The sequence below is a fragment of the Aegilops tauschii genome, chromosome 3 (assembly GCF_002575655.3).
Source record: "Aegilops tauschii subsp. strangulata cultivar AL8/78 chromosome 3, Aet v6.0, whole genome shotgun sequence".
Taxonomy (NCBI): Eukaryota; Viridiplantae; Streptophyta; class Magnoliopsida; order Poales; family Poaceae; genus Aegilops; species Aegilops tauschii.
In genome coordinates this window covers 147,041,026-147,055,390 of record NC_053037.3, presented here as the reverse complement: position 1 = coordinate 147,055,390, position 14,365 = coordinate 147,041,026, and positions in this window count along the sequence as shown.

Below are 14,365 nucleotides of genomic sequence, written 5' to 3'. Positions count from 1 at the left end.
TAAACTGTCAATTCATAGTACATTTTGCTTTATACTAATCACTTTTTTGTATTTGTGCAAATAGGGGTGCTCAGCTTGATTTCAATGGGAACTGCACAAAATGTTTATGAATACATCGAATCATTCATTTCCACCACAAGAAAGGAGGTGCCGATATGTTCAAGGCGTTGCAACATATAAGGGCAAAATCATACAAGCTACGCGCGAATTTGGTTGATTTTGGTGGAACTGCACAAAAAGAACAGCTGGTTTATTTAGCATGAGGTGCCATGTCAATGTCCGAACTGATGGCAAACCCTGCCCATTCCACAATCGTAGGCATTTGATATTTTGGAATGGGAAAACCTTGTCAAAGTTTGCTTATTGATGCACAAAAACAACAAGCATTTGACATTTTGGAATGGGACAACCATGTCAAATTTTGCTCATTGATGTTAGCAAGAAGACATGCGTTTGATATTTTCGAATGGGACGCCCTTTGCTGTCAGCAGCGCCAATCTATTTTTCTTTATTCTTTAGTTGTGAAGTAAATATTGGCTCTGACATGTGAATCGCTGAGATGCATAATCATCGATTGTTTTGAATGTTCTCTATGAATTGCCAGGCCTCTGTGTTTGATTGCAATGTGCAGGAATGCTAAAAAGCTGCTCAAACTCTTTGTACTCCGGTCAAAGTAGAGATAGTTTGACTGCAGACAAACTTGTATGCAGACTAAAAAGGACCGGAGGGAGCACATGTGAAACTGCTGCAAACGAGGTGATCACCCTGGGAATAATGCTAGTACGTTTTGTTTTGCATGTTCACCCAATGCCAGTGATACAAGAATTCGAACTAATCGAACTAAATTCATTCATGCTCGATCGGATTTCATATAAACATGTCGGATTTCATCACATTTCATACATTCTTCAACTAAAAAGGGGTGCGCTGGAGGTATAATTAATTAACCGAAGCTACCCACCTGTGTCCGGCTGAGCCGAACAAAAGCTTCTTCTCTAGCGGACTGGGCTTCAGTGACTTAACTGCAGGTGCAGTTGCGTAACTGACATGTGGCCCAGATGCTTGTTGGGCCCACGTGTCAGTGAGCCAACTGCACAAGTAGAAGCAGCGTCCTTCTCCAACATAGCTCTCCGACTCCACGTCACCGCCAAGAAGCTAATCGGCCGTCAATGGTCAACCCGCCTAGCTTGGCTTCAACTGGAGGGTAGCAGCGGTTGCCTTACTTGGACCCGAGCGGCAGCGACCTACCGTGTTCTACTCTTCCTCGTTGTCTGCATGGCGCGGCCTCGTTGGCAGCGGGGCACGGCCTCGACGGAGCCGGCGATGTCCTCTGTCTCGTTGCCGGTGGGGCGGTGATACGTCTCCAACGTATCTATAATTTTTTATTGTTCCATGCTATTATATATTCTGTTTTGGATGTTTAATGGGCTTTATTATACACTTATATATTATTTTTGGGACTAACCTATTAACCGGAGGCCCAGCCCAAATTGCTGTTTTTTTTGCCTATTTCAGTGTTTTGAAGGAAAATGATATCAAACGGAGTCCAAATGGAATGGAACCTTCGGGAACGTGATTTTCGGAACAAACATGATCCAGAGGACTTGGAGTGGACGTCAAGCAATCAACGAGGAGGCCATGAGGTAGGAGGGCGCGCCTACCCCCCTGGGCACACCCTCCACCCTCGTGGGCCCCTCCTAGCTCTCCTGACCGACCTCTTTCGCCTATATATACTCATATACCCTTGAAACATCATATACGGAGCCAAAACCCTATTTCCACTGCCGCAACCTTCTGTACCTGTGAGATCCCATCTTGGGACCTTTTCTGGCGCTCCGCCGGAGGGGGCATCGATCACAGAGGGCTTCTACATCAACACCATAGCCTCCCCGATGATGTGTGAGTAGTTTACCTCAGACCTTCGGGTCCATAGTTATTAGCTAGATGGCTTCTTCTCTCTCTTTGGATCTCAATACAAAGTTCTCCTCGATTCTCTTGGAGATCTATGCGATGTAATCTTCTTTTGTGGTGTGTTTGTCGAGATCCAGTGAATTGTGGGTTTATGATCAAGATTATCTATGAACAATATTTGAATCTCCTCTGAATTCTTTTATGTATAATTGGTTATCTTTGCAAGTCTCTTCGAATTATTAGTTTGGTTTGGCCTACTAGATTGATCTTTCTTGCAATGGGAGAAGTGCTTAGCTTTGGGTTCAATCTTGCGGTGCTCGATCCCAATGACACTAGCGGAGACGACACGTATTGTATTGTTGCCATCGAGGATAAAAAGATGGGTTTTATATCATATTGCATGAGGTTATCCCTCAACATCATGTCATCTTGCTTAAAGCGTTACTCTGTTCTTATGAACTTAATACTCTAGATGCATGCTGGATAGCGGTCGATGTGTGGAGTAATAGTAGTAGATGCTGGCAGGAGTCGGTCTACTTGTCACGGACGTGATGCCTATATACATGATCATACCTAGATATTCTCATAACTATGCTCAATTCTATGAATTGCTCGAGAGTAATTCATTTACCCACCGTAATACTTATGCTATCTTGAGAGAAGCCACTAATGAAACCTATGGCCCCTGGGTCTATTTTCCATCATATCAATCTCCCATCAACAAGCTATTTCTGGCACCGTTTATTTTGCTTTCTTTACTTTTAATCTTTATCATAAAAATACCAAAAATATTATCTTATCGTCTCTATCATATCTCACTCTTGCAAGTGGCCGTGAAGGGATTGACAACCCCTTTATCACGTTGGTTGCAAGGTTCTTATTTGTTTGTGTAGGTGCGTGGGACTTGAGCGTGGTCTCCTACTGGATTGATACCTTGGTTCTCAAAAACTGAGGGAAATACTTACGCTACTTTACTGCATCACCCTTTCCTCTTCAAGGGAAAACCAACGCAGTGCTCAAGAGGTAGAAAGAAGGATTCTAGCGCCGTTGCCGGGCAGTCTACGCACAAGTCAAGACATACCAAGTACCCATCACAAACTCTTATCCCTCGCATTACATTATTTGCCATTTGCCTCTCGTTTTCCTCTCCCCCGCTTCACCCTTGCCGTTTTATTCGCCCTCTCTTTTCCCTTCGCCTTCTTCTTGCTTGCCTCGTCGTTATGGCTAGTCCCTTATCTACTCCGTTGTCTCCCGAGTTTGAAGTTCTTCACTTCAAACAAAGACAAGGAGAAAACTTAAAAGATGCTTGGTTTAGAATGATGGAATCTTATCGTAATTGTACCCTAGAGGTGAACTTTAGAATTTTGCTTCGCAATTTTTATGTTGGACTGAATATGTCTCATAAACAACTCTTGGATTGCGTTGCCAAAGGCAATTTTATTGATATTGATCCCATTATTGTGCATGAAATTATAGAAGGTATAGTGGGAACACTACCTCAACAAAAGGGGCCTCATCATACCCAGGAAGAAACGCAAGTTTTTGAGAAAATTTGCGAAGTAACGAAGATTTTACAAAAATCTCTTGAACCTCTTAAGAGTGTTAGCGGAAATCTCCACCGCATGAATATGTTGATTACCGTTTGCAATAAGCGGTTGGATTCTTTAGATCTAAAAATTTCCGAATATGAAGGGAAACGTGAAGAACCTCCCGGATTCGAGCATAACTCCGCTAAAAAATTAAAGACCCAAGATGATAACAGTTAGATCTATCCTGGCTTTTATGCCTAGCTAGGGGCGTTAAACGATAGCGCTTGTTGGGAGGCAATCCAATTTTATTTTAATTTTTTGCTTTTTGTTTAGTAATAAATATTTGATCTAGCCTCTGGTTATATTTGTTTTTATGTTTTAATTAGTGTTTGTGCCAAGTTAAACCTATAGGATCTTCTTGGATGATAGTTATTTGATCTTGCTGAAAATTCCAGAAACTTTCTGTTCACAAAAACAATTGTTAAAAATCACCAGAATATGATAAAATACTGATTCCAGTTGCAGTAGATCAATAAAAAAATTCTCTAGGTCGTCCTATTCTGATATATTTTTCTGAGTTCCAGAAGTTTGCGTTTGATACAGATTACTACAGACTGTTCTGTTTTTGACAGATTCTGTTTTTCGTGTGTTGTTTGCTTATTTTGATGAATCTATGGCTAGTAAAAGAGTTTATAAACCATAGAGAAGTTGGAATACAGTAGGTTTAACACCAATATAAATAAAGAATGAGTTCATTACAGTTCCTTGAAGTGGTGTTTTGTCTTCTTTCGCTAACAGAGCTCACGAGATTTTCTGTTAAGTTTTGTGTTGTGAAGTTTTCAAGTTTTGGGTAAAGATTTGATGGATTATGGAACAAGGATTGGCAAGAGCCTAAGCTTGGGGATGCCCAAGGCACCCCAAGGTAAAATTCAAGGACAACGAAAAGCCTAAGCTTGGGGATGCCCCGGAAGGCATCCCCTCTTTCGTCTTCGTCCATCGGTAACTTTACTTGGGGCTATATTTTTATTCACCACATGATATGTGTTTTGCTTGGAGTGTCTTGTATGAATTGAGTCTTTCATTTTTAGTTTACCACAATCATCCTTGCTGTACACACCTTTTGAGAGAGACACACATGATTCGGAATTTATTAGAATACTCTATGTGCTTCACTTATATCTTTTGAGCTATATAGGTTTTGCTCTAGTGCTTCACTTATATATTTTATAGCACGATGGTGGTTTTGTTTTATAGAAATTATTGTTCTCTCATGCTTCACTTATATTATTTTTAGAGTCCTACAAAACAGCATGGTAATTTGCTTAAATTGAAATTAGTCCTAATATGATAGGCATCCAATATTAGTAAAAACTTTCTTATAAGTGCGTTGAATACTAAGAGAAGTTTGATACTTGATGATTGTTTTGAGATATGGAGGTAGTGATATTAAAGTTGTGCTAGTTGAGTAATTGTGAATTTGAGAAATACTTGTGTTGAAGTTTGCAAGTCCCGTAGCATGCACGTATGGTGAACGTTGTGTAACAAATTTGAAACATGAAGTGTTCTTGGATTGTCCTCCTTATGAGTGGCGGTCGGGGACGAGCGATGGTCTTTTCCTACCAATCTATCCCCATAGGAGCATGCGCATAGTTCTTGGTTTTTGATGACTTGTAGATTTTTTCAATAAGTATGTGAGTTCTTTATGACTAATATTGAGTCCATCGATTATACGCACTCTCACCCTTCCATCATTGCTAGCCTCTTCGGTACTGTGCATTGCCCTTTCTCACCTTCAGAGTTGGTGCAAAATTCGCCGGTGCATCCAAACCCCGTGATACGATACGCTCTATCACACATAAACCTCCTTATATCTTCCTCAAAACAGCCACCATACCTACCTATTATGGCATTTCCATAGCCATTCCGAGATATATTGCCATGCAACTTTCCACCATTCCATTTATCATGACGCGCTTCATCATTGTCATATTGATTTGCATGATCATGTAGTTGACATCATATTTGTGGCAAAGCCATCATGCATATTATTTCATACATGTCACTCTTGATTCATTTGCCCATCCCGGTACACCACCGGAGGCATTCATATAGAGTCATACTTTGTTCTAGTGTCGAGTTGTAATCATTGAGTTGTAAATAAATAGAAGTGTGATGATCATCATTCATAGAGCATTGTCCCAAATAAAAAAAATAAAAAAAGAGAGAAAGGCCAAAAAAAGGAAAGGCCCAAAAAAGGGAATACAAGAAAATAAAATAAAAGGGGGGCAATGCTACTATCCTTTTTTCGACACTAGTGCTTCAAAGTAGCACCATGATCTTTATGATAGAGAGTCTTTTGTTTTGTCACTTTCATATACTAGTGGGAATTTTTCATTATAGAACTTGGCTTGTATATTCCAACAATGGGCTTCCTCAAATGCCCTAGGTCTTCGTGAGCAAGCAAGTTGGATGCACACCCACTTAGTTTCTTTTGTTGAGCTTTCATACATTTATAGCTCTAGTGCATCCGTTGCATGGCAATCCCTACTCCTTGAATTGACATCAATTGATGGGCATCTCCCTAGCCCGCTGATTAGCCACGTCAATGTGAGAATTTCTCCTTTTTTGTCTTCTCCACATAACCCCTATCATCATATTCTATTCCACCCATAGTGCTATATCCATGGCTCACGCTCATATATTGCGTGAAAGTTGAAAAAGTTTGAGATTACTAAAGTATGAAACAATTGCTTGGCTTGTCATCGGGGTTGTGCATGATGGGAGCATTCTTGTTTGACGAAAATGGAGCATGACCAAACTATATGATTTTGTAGGGATGAACTTTCTTTGGCCATGTTATTTTGAGAAGACATAATTGCTTAGTTAGTATGCTTGAAGTATTATTATTTTTATGTCAATATTAAACTTTTATCTTGAATCTATCGGATCTGAATATTCATGCCACAATTGAGAGAATTACATTGAAAATTATGCTAAGAAGCATTCCACATCAAAAATTCTGTTTTTATCATTTACCTACTCGAGGACGAGCAGGAATTAAACTTGGGGATGCTTGATACGTCTCTAACGTATCTATAATTTTTGATTGTTCCATGCTATTATATATTCTGTTTTGGATGTTTAATGGGCTTTATTATACACTTATATATTATTTTTGGGACTAAGCTATTAACCGGAGGCCCAGCCCAAATAGCTGTTTTTTGCCTATTTCAGTGTTTCGAAGGAAAAGGATATCAAACGGAGTCCAAACGGAATGAAACCTTCGGGAACGTGATTTTCGGAACAAACGTGATCCAGAGGAATTGGAGTGGACGTCAAGGAATCAACGAGGAGGCCACGAGGCAGGGGGCGCGCCTACCCCCCTGGGCGCGCCCTCCACCCTCGTGGGCCCCTCGTAGCTCTCCTGACCGACCTCTTTCGCCTATATATACTCATATACCCTGGAAACATCATATACGGAGCCAAAACCCTATTTCCACCGCCGCAACCTTCTGTACCCGTGAGATCCCATCTTGGGCCCTTTTCCGACGCTCCGCCGAAGGGGGCATCGATCACGGAGGGCTTCTACATCAACACCATAGCCTCTCCGATGATGTGTGAGTAGTTTACCTCAGACCTTCGGGTCCATAGTTATTAGCTAGATGGCTTCTTCTCTCTCTTTGGATCTCAATACAAAGTTCTCCTCTATTCTTTTGGAGATCTATTCAATGTAATCTTCTTTTGTGGTGTGTTTGTCGAGATCCGATGAATTGTAGGTTTATGAGCAAGATTATCTATGAACAATATTTGAATCGCCTCTGAATTCTTTTATGTATGATTGGTTATCTTTGAAAGTCTCTTCGAATTATCGTTTTGGTTTGGCCTACTAGATTGATCTTTGTTGCAATGGGAGAAGTGCTTAGCTTTGGGTTCAATCTTGCGGTGCTCGATCCCAGTGACAGTAGGGGAAACGACACGTATTGTATTGTTGCCATCGAGGATAAAAAGATGGGGTTTATATCATATTGCATGAGTTTATCCCTCTACATCATGTCATCTTGCTTAAAGCATTGCTCTGTTCTTATGAACTTAATACTCTAGATGCATGCTGGATAACGGTCGATGTGTGGAGTAATAGTAGTAGATGCGGGCAGGAGTCGGTCTACTTGTCACGGACGTGATGCCTATATACATGATGATACCTAGATATTCTCATAACTATGCTCAATTCTATCAATTGCTCGACAGTAATTCGTTTACCCACCGTAATACTTATGCTATCTTGAGAGAAGCCACTAATGAAACCTATGGCCCCTGGGTCTATTTTCCATCATATTAATCTCCCATCAACAAGCTATTTCTAGCATCGTTTATTTTGCTTTCTTTACTTTTAGTCTTTATCATAAAAATACCAAAAATATTATCTTATCATCTCTATCATATCTCAATCTTGCAAGTGGTCGTGAAGGGATTGACAACCCCTTTATCGCGTTGGTTGCAAGGTTCTTATTTGTTTGTGTAGGTGCGTGGGACTTGAGCGTGGTCTCCTACTGGATTGATACCTTGGTTCTCAAGAACTAAGGGAAATACTTACGCTACTTTACTGCATCACCCTTTCCTCTTCAAGGGAAAACCAACGCAGTGCTCAAGAGGTAGGAGGCGGTGCCTCGGCGGAGAGGGGGAAATTCTCCCCCTCATTGCCGGTAGGGTGGGGCCTCGGCTGAGCCGGTGATGTCCTCTACCTCGTTGTTGGCGGGGCGGGGTCTCGGCAGAGTAGGGCCTCCGCCTCGGTGCCGGCGGGGCGGGGCCTCGGCGGAGCCGGCGGTGTCCTCTGCCTCGTTGTTGACGCCGCGGGGCCTCGGCGGAGCAGGGCCTCGTCGACACGAGCGGAGCGGGGACTCGTCGGAGCCGACCTTGTCCTCTGCCTCGTTGTTGGCGGGGCGGGGTCTCGGTGGAGTAGGGCCTCCGCCTCGATGCTGGCGAGGCGGGGCATCGGCGGATCTGGCATTGTCCTCTGCCTCGTTGTTGGCGCCGCGGGGCCTCGGCGGAGTAGGGCCTCATCGACGCCAGCGGAGCGGGGCCTCGTCGGAGCCGGCATTGTCCTCTGCCTTGTACTCGGTCTCGCCAAACAGCGCCTCGCCCGCTTCATCGCCCTCTTTGTAGGCGGCCCCAGCCTCCACCACCCGCATGCGGTACCGCCAGCGCTCGAGGCGGCCCTCGCGGGCGGAGCGGTACGAGTCGAGCAGCGCCTCCTGCTCCGCTCGCTCCATGGCGATCTGCTTCCCCGCCTACAGGTGCTCCTGGAGGAGATGGTGGTTGTAGGCGGCGTCGGTCAGCGCCTCCCGGAACTACTCCTCATGCGTCTGCCTCACTTTGTCCATGTATTGGGCACGGGCCTCGCCGATGGTCATGGTGCAATGCGCCAGCGAGGATGGCGCTGAGGAGGGGGTTGGCGCCGGATCATCGACTACCATGTTCTCCATTGGGACGTCATCATCCTCCGGCTGCCTGCCGGCCAGGCAGTCGGCAGCAATGGCTACCATCTCCTCGTGGTCTGTCGTCCCCCCATCCCGAAGAGTGCTGGAGCGCGAGGAAGCCATGGTGGGTACTAGTGGTGTGGACAGGAGAAAGGGAACGGAGGCACATGACTGCGGTTATGGTCGGCGCAGCAATTTATATAGAAATGGTGGGCGGCAGAGGGACGGACGTGTGGCGCCGGAGTAGCCGCATCGGCAACCGCATATCATTAATGTGGGCGGCTGACGGACGGGCGGCACTTGTGTCGTTTGAAGGCGGAGCAATCGCCTACAACGGGAAGCGGGGTGGGCGACGCTGACCGTTTCGGGTGGAAAGCGCGCGTGGGCGAGGGAGGCGGTCTGGGTGGGCCAGGGCAGTCAGACTCGTGCTTGGCAGCGGGTCGGTTCAGCAGCCGGACATGCTGGCTCGCCAGCGAGCTCGCCGAGCTGAGCGACGACAATCACACGATGGACGTAGCTTCCGACCAGGAGCCGGCGCCACTGTCGAAGCCGGTTCATGCCGTGTTCACCATAGGGCAGGTGCGGCTGCACTTCGACGCCCTAATGGCGGAAGAGCTACCAGCGCAGGAGGACCTGTGCTGCAACCTCTGTCTCGTCAACGAGCACCGGTGAACAAGCGAACGACAATGCCGTCGCGGACATGTGGCCCCATGATCCAGGCTTCCCGAATGTGCAGCGGGCGCTGTATCAGACCATCCGTAGGGCCCGCGAGGCCCTCTTCGTCGTCCTTCGAGTTATTGCGCTCGCCATGGCGCCACCGTCTCGCATTGTCAACATGGTCAATAGACATGAGGAATGAGGAGATGACTTTACTTGGAGAGGATGACAGTGGGGACCCACCAGGGCCATAGCCGCACGTCCGCAAGTGCCTCCTTATTATATACTACAACTGTATTTTTTTTGCTTCCTCCTGGTTTCCTGACATCACGGTCCCACACCATTGTCAACCTATGTAGTCAATAAACGAGAGAATTGCGCAAGGAGCGGCCGACAGCTGGGACCAAGCAGCTCGAGCAGTATTTGTGTTTTTGAGGTGTGAGCACTGGAGAGTTTTTCTTGAGCGATGTTTTCATTTTTTTTTTGAGACAAGAGCGATGTTTTCGTTGTTGTTTAGAGGAGAGTAGGGTATTAACTGGGCGGGCTGTGGCCCTTCTAGCCCAGGCCAGATATCCAGCCCGGATATTAATTTTTTTCATGCTGAAAATGGCTAGCCCAGCTATACTTTTTTTGAGGAATACCCAGGCAAGGTCAACTTGTTATTCTCCGCCCCGCTAGGCTACAAATCTTTCCTAGGAGGGATGCATTAGGCTTAACAAGAAAATGGGCTTTAAGAAATAATAAATGGGATGTAATTATAAAAACTGGGTTGTAACTATAAAAAATGCACCAAACACGTAATTAGTTTATAAAATATTATTTTTGGATTTTGAAAATTTTAATTTCATTAATTGTTGCGTGCGCAATGTTTTGTTGGATTTTTACGTAAGACAAATTTATAATGAAATTGCATTTAATCTGACTAGAAATTTAGGGATAAAAATATTTCGGATCCCATCAAAATGTGGGAAATTTTATTGAATTCTGTTTTGAACGGTTGGCTGAAATTATTAATCGTTGTCCTAGCTAGAAAATGGGCTATACTTTTAACAAATTGTACATGGGTTGTAGTAAATTCCACTAGAATTCAAAAATGGGCTGTACATTCTTACAAATCTCAAATGGGCTATAAGTTCTCTGCCACACACTTGTGGGCCTACTAAGTTGACGCGTCTGTCGGTGTCAAAACTGGTGGATCTCGGGTAGGGGATCCCGAACTGTGCGTCTAAGGCGGATGGTAACAGGAGGCGGGGGACACGATGTTTACCCAGGTTCGGGCCCTCTCGATGGAGGTAATACCCTACTTCATGCTTGATTGATCTTGATGATATGAGTATTACAAGAGTTGATCTACCACGAGATCATAGAGGCTAAACCATAGAAGCTAGCCTATGGTTATGATTGTTGTCCTTCGGACTAAACCCTCCGGTTTATATAGACACCGGAGGGGGCTAGGGTTACACAGAGTCGGTACAAGGGAGGAGATCTACATATCCGAATTGCCAAGCTTGCCTTCCACGCCAAGGAGAGTCCCATCCGGACACGGGACGAAGTCTTCAATCTTGTATCTTCATAGTCCAACAGTCCGGCCAAAGTATATAGTCCGGCAGTCCGAAGACCCCCTAATCTAGGACTCCCTCAGCGTCCCCTAAAAAAATAAGTTGACGCATATGCAAGGCTTTATCAACTTATAGTCAACACACGGTTCTAGCAACAGTGGCCATTGGATGTCCATCCAACGGATGCCGTGCTTCTTCTTCAATCTCGGATACTCTAGCTTCACCCGCCCAAAAAATGATTCCTCCCACTGACATCTGGGGCAAACCGTTTCGGAGGCTGACCTGCGGGCCTACTAAGTTGACGCGTACCAAGGGCTTTGTCAACTTAGTCAATATAAACGATTCTAGCTGCAGTGACCGTACGATGTCCATCCAACGGTCGTCGTGCTTCTTTAACCTCTGGTCTTCTTGCTCCAGCCGCCCAAAGCAGCGCCGGTCGTGCCGCCTGCTCCTGCCTCCCGTGGCCGACTGTGCTGCCGCGGAGGCCTCACAGCCCCCTGCTACTCCCACTGCTGGCCAGGCCCTGCGGCGACGGCAGCCTCACACCGCAACCGAACCAGTGAACCCTCGTACTCCTCTCCTCGTGGGCATCCACTGCCGCGTCTTCCCCGGCTCCGCATCGTTCCCTTCCCAGGCCTCGCCGTCGTCCACCACCTTGGTGCTCTCGGCGCGGCGTGGTCAATGTGGTCAACGAACGACTTCCATCGGAAGAGTACTGTACGTGGAGAGGCTGACAGCTGGGTCCACAGCCGCAGCAAGGAAGTGCCTCCTTATTACACGGAAAATAATGATTCCTCCACGTGACAGCAGGGACCCACCGGACGGGCCACCGTATTTTGCGAAAAAAACATTTTCTGCCTGACTGCTAGGACCCACCAGCTACATCTTCGCACGCAAGGATGTGCGTCCATATTACGGGCAAAAAAATTGATTCGCCCCCCTGACTGCTGGGACCCACCAGCTACATCTTCGCACGCAAGGAAGTGCCTGACAGTCGGGACCCACCTGGTCGAAGCGTACATAGCGTTGTCATTCTGGTGGCGAAAAAGTACATACATGCGATCGGTCTGTCTGCAGGCTGCAGCGATGAACCGTGGCCGTGTAAGGAAGGGAACGTGTCGTAGTAGAGGCGTGCACGTAGCATGTACACGTACGTACAGCGGCTAGTGTGCAAGAAAGTAAATACGGCCACGTACGTACATACGGGCGGGGTCTCGACGCCTACTCGCGCATACGTATGGCCAGGGCTCATGTACATGGCTGGGTCGGAATGGAGAAGCTGCATCGTCGTCGTGTTCTTGGGGAGGCAACCGGCTGTGTCGGAACGGAATGCGTCGTCGTGTTCATCGGGAGCCAACCGGCTTGGACGGAACAGCCGATGGAAACGAGGCCTGGCGTACCGCAGAACGAAGGAAACGGCCTTGTGTTTGACCGGCCACGGTCGAAACGGGATCCTGTTCATCGGGAGGGGTCTGGCATACCGCAAAAACGGAGGAAACGGCCCTCTTATGGTCGAAATGGGGTCCTGGTGATAGGGAGGGGTGTGGCGTACCGCAAAATGGAGGAAACGGACTTGTGTTGGAGCGCTACGGTCGAAACGGGGGTCCTGTTCATCGGGAGGGGTGTGGCATACCGCAAAACAGGACTCCACGGGCTAGTGTCCATCCACCGTCGACTGCCTCCACGGGCTCCTATTCATCCACCGTCGACCTCCTCCAGCCTCCACCTGTGACTGTTCATCGACGGGCTCCTGTTCATCTAGCCACCACCGCGTGCTCCTCCACCGTCTACTGTTCAACCAGCCCTCTCCACAGGGTCCTGTTCAACCACCCCTCCACGGGCTATTGTTCATCCAGCCCTCCACCAGCTACTGTTCAACCATCCCTCCACCGGCTACTGTTCAACCAGCCCTCCACGGGGTCCTGTTCATCCAGCCCTCCAGGGGGTCCTGTTCATCGACCGGCTCGATCGACCAGGGTACTGTTCATCCAGCGGCAACTGTGGCACCCCGGCTCAGAGAAACCGGAACGCCCCGTATTCCAGCCCAGAGATCAAGGAGGAATCTTCTAGAATACGACACTGCTTAGCATAGAACAAACCAGCTCTTTTATTGCAATCTATATAGGTACAAGGGGATTACATCGGCATGGTGACACTACGCCTGCCACGGTTGCTCCATGCAAGCAGCAGAACAACACGACACAGCGGAATGACTACTGGCAGCGGAACAACGACGACGGTGGTGAAGTCCACTCTGCAGGGACTCTGGCTGGAACGCTTATCCTAGCGCGCAAACAAGGAATCCACGGCAAACTAGCAATCATATCCGGCATGACCTGCAAACTGGCATGACACGCCAGGTTAGTAGATTGAATGTACTTGCAAGCTCACAGCAACCAAAGCAATCAAGACAAGCAATAGCATGGCAATTACAGATTATTAAGCAAGGATTAACATGATACTATCAGATCAATCATAGCATGAACAAGATGATACAGCTAGTACAATTCGAGCATGGCATAAACATATGAACATGATGATACTAGCATGCAACATGATGGAATTATCATGCACCAACTTACTCTGTTCGGGTTACATCGTAACCACCACATGTATCACTTACCATCATGGACATCACACGATCATCTCAGGATCCAATCAAGCTTGGTATTAACAATACCGTAGTAATCATACATGACCACAAGGAGCTTGACCTTTGCCCTTGACTCTCGCATAACACCACAAATATCCAACAAGTCGGTATTCACGATATCACAGTGATCCTCTCGCGATCACAGAAATATCAACCAACTTCTTTCATCATCGAACCGGGGTTGTTATTAATCTTATTCTTATTATTATTATTGTCGACCCATAGTGTGACCGGCACGAACTGGGCCCTTATCCGCGGGCGCGGCTAATAGATTTAACACACACACTCTGCAGAGGTTAGCACACTGTACCCACACCACGGAACCCTGGCCTCGCACTCCCATTCGGGTGGACCAAAGCGTTCCGACAAAACCGTCCTACTGCCATGCCACCCCCCGTCCACTCCGACTAACTCCCCTTTGGGCTTAGTCCTGGGTGGCCCCGTGCCTACCAAAGGCACCAACGGCCACCGTCGTGGCAAAATGGTCCCAAAGGGGACAAGGATCCATAATCAACAACGGGCACACAAGGCTTATGCCGTCCTACCTGGCCAAGTTAGCGCCCGCGTATAACCTTCCCT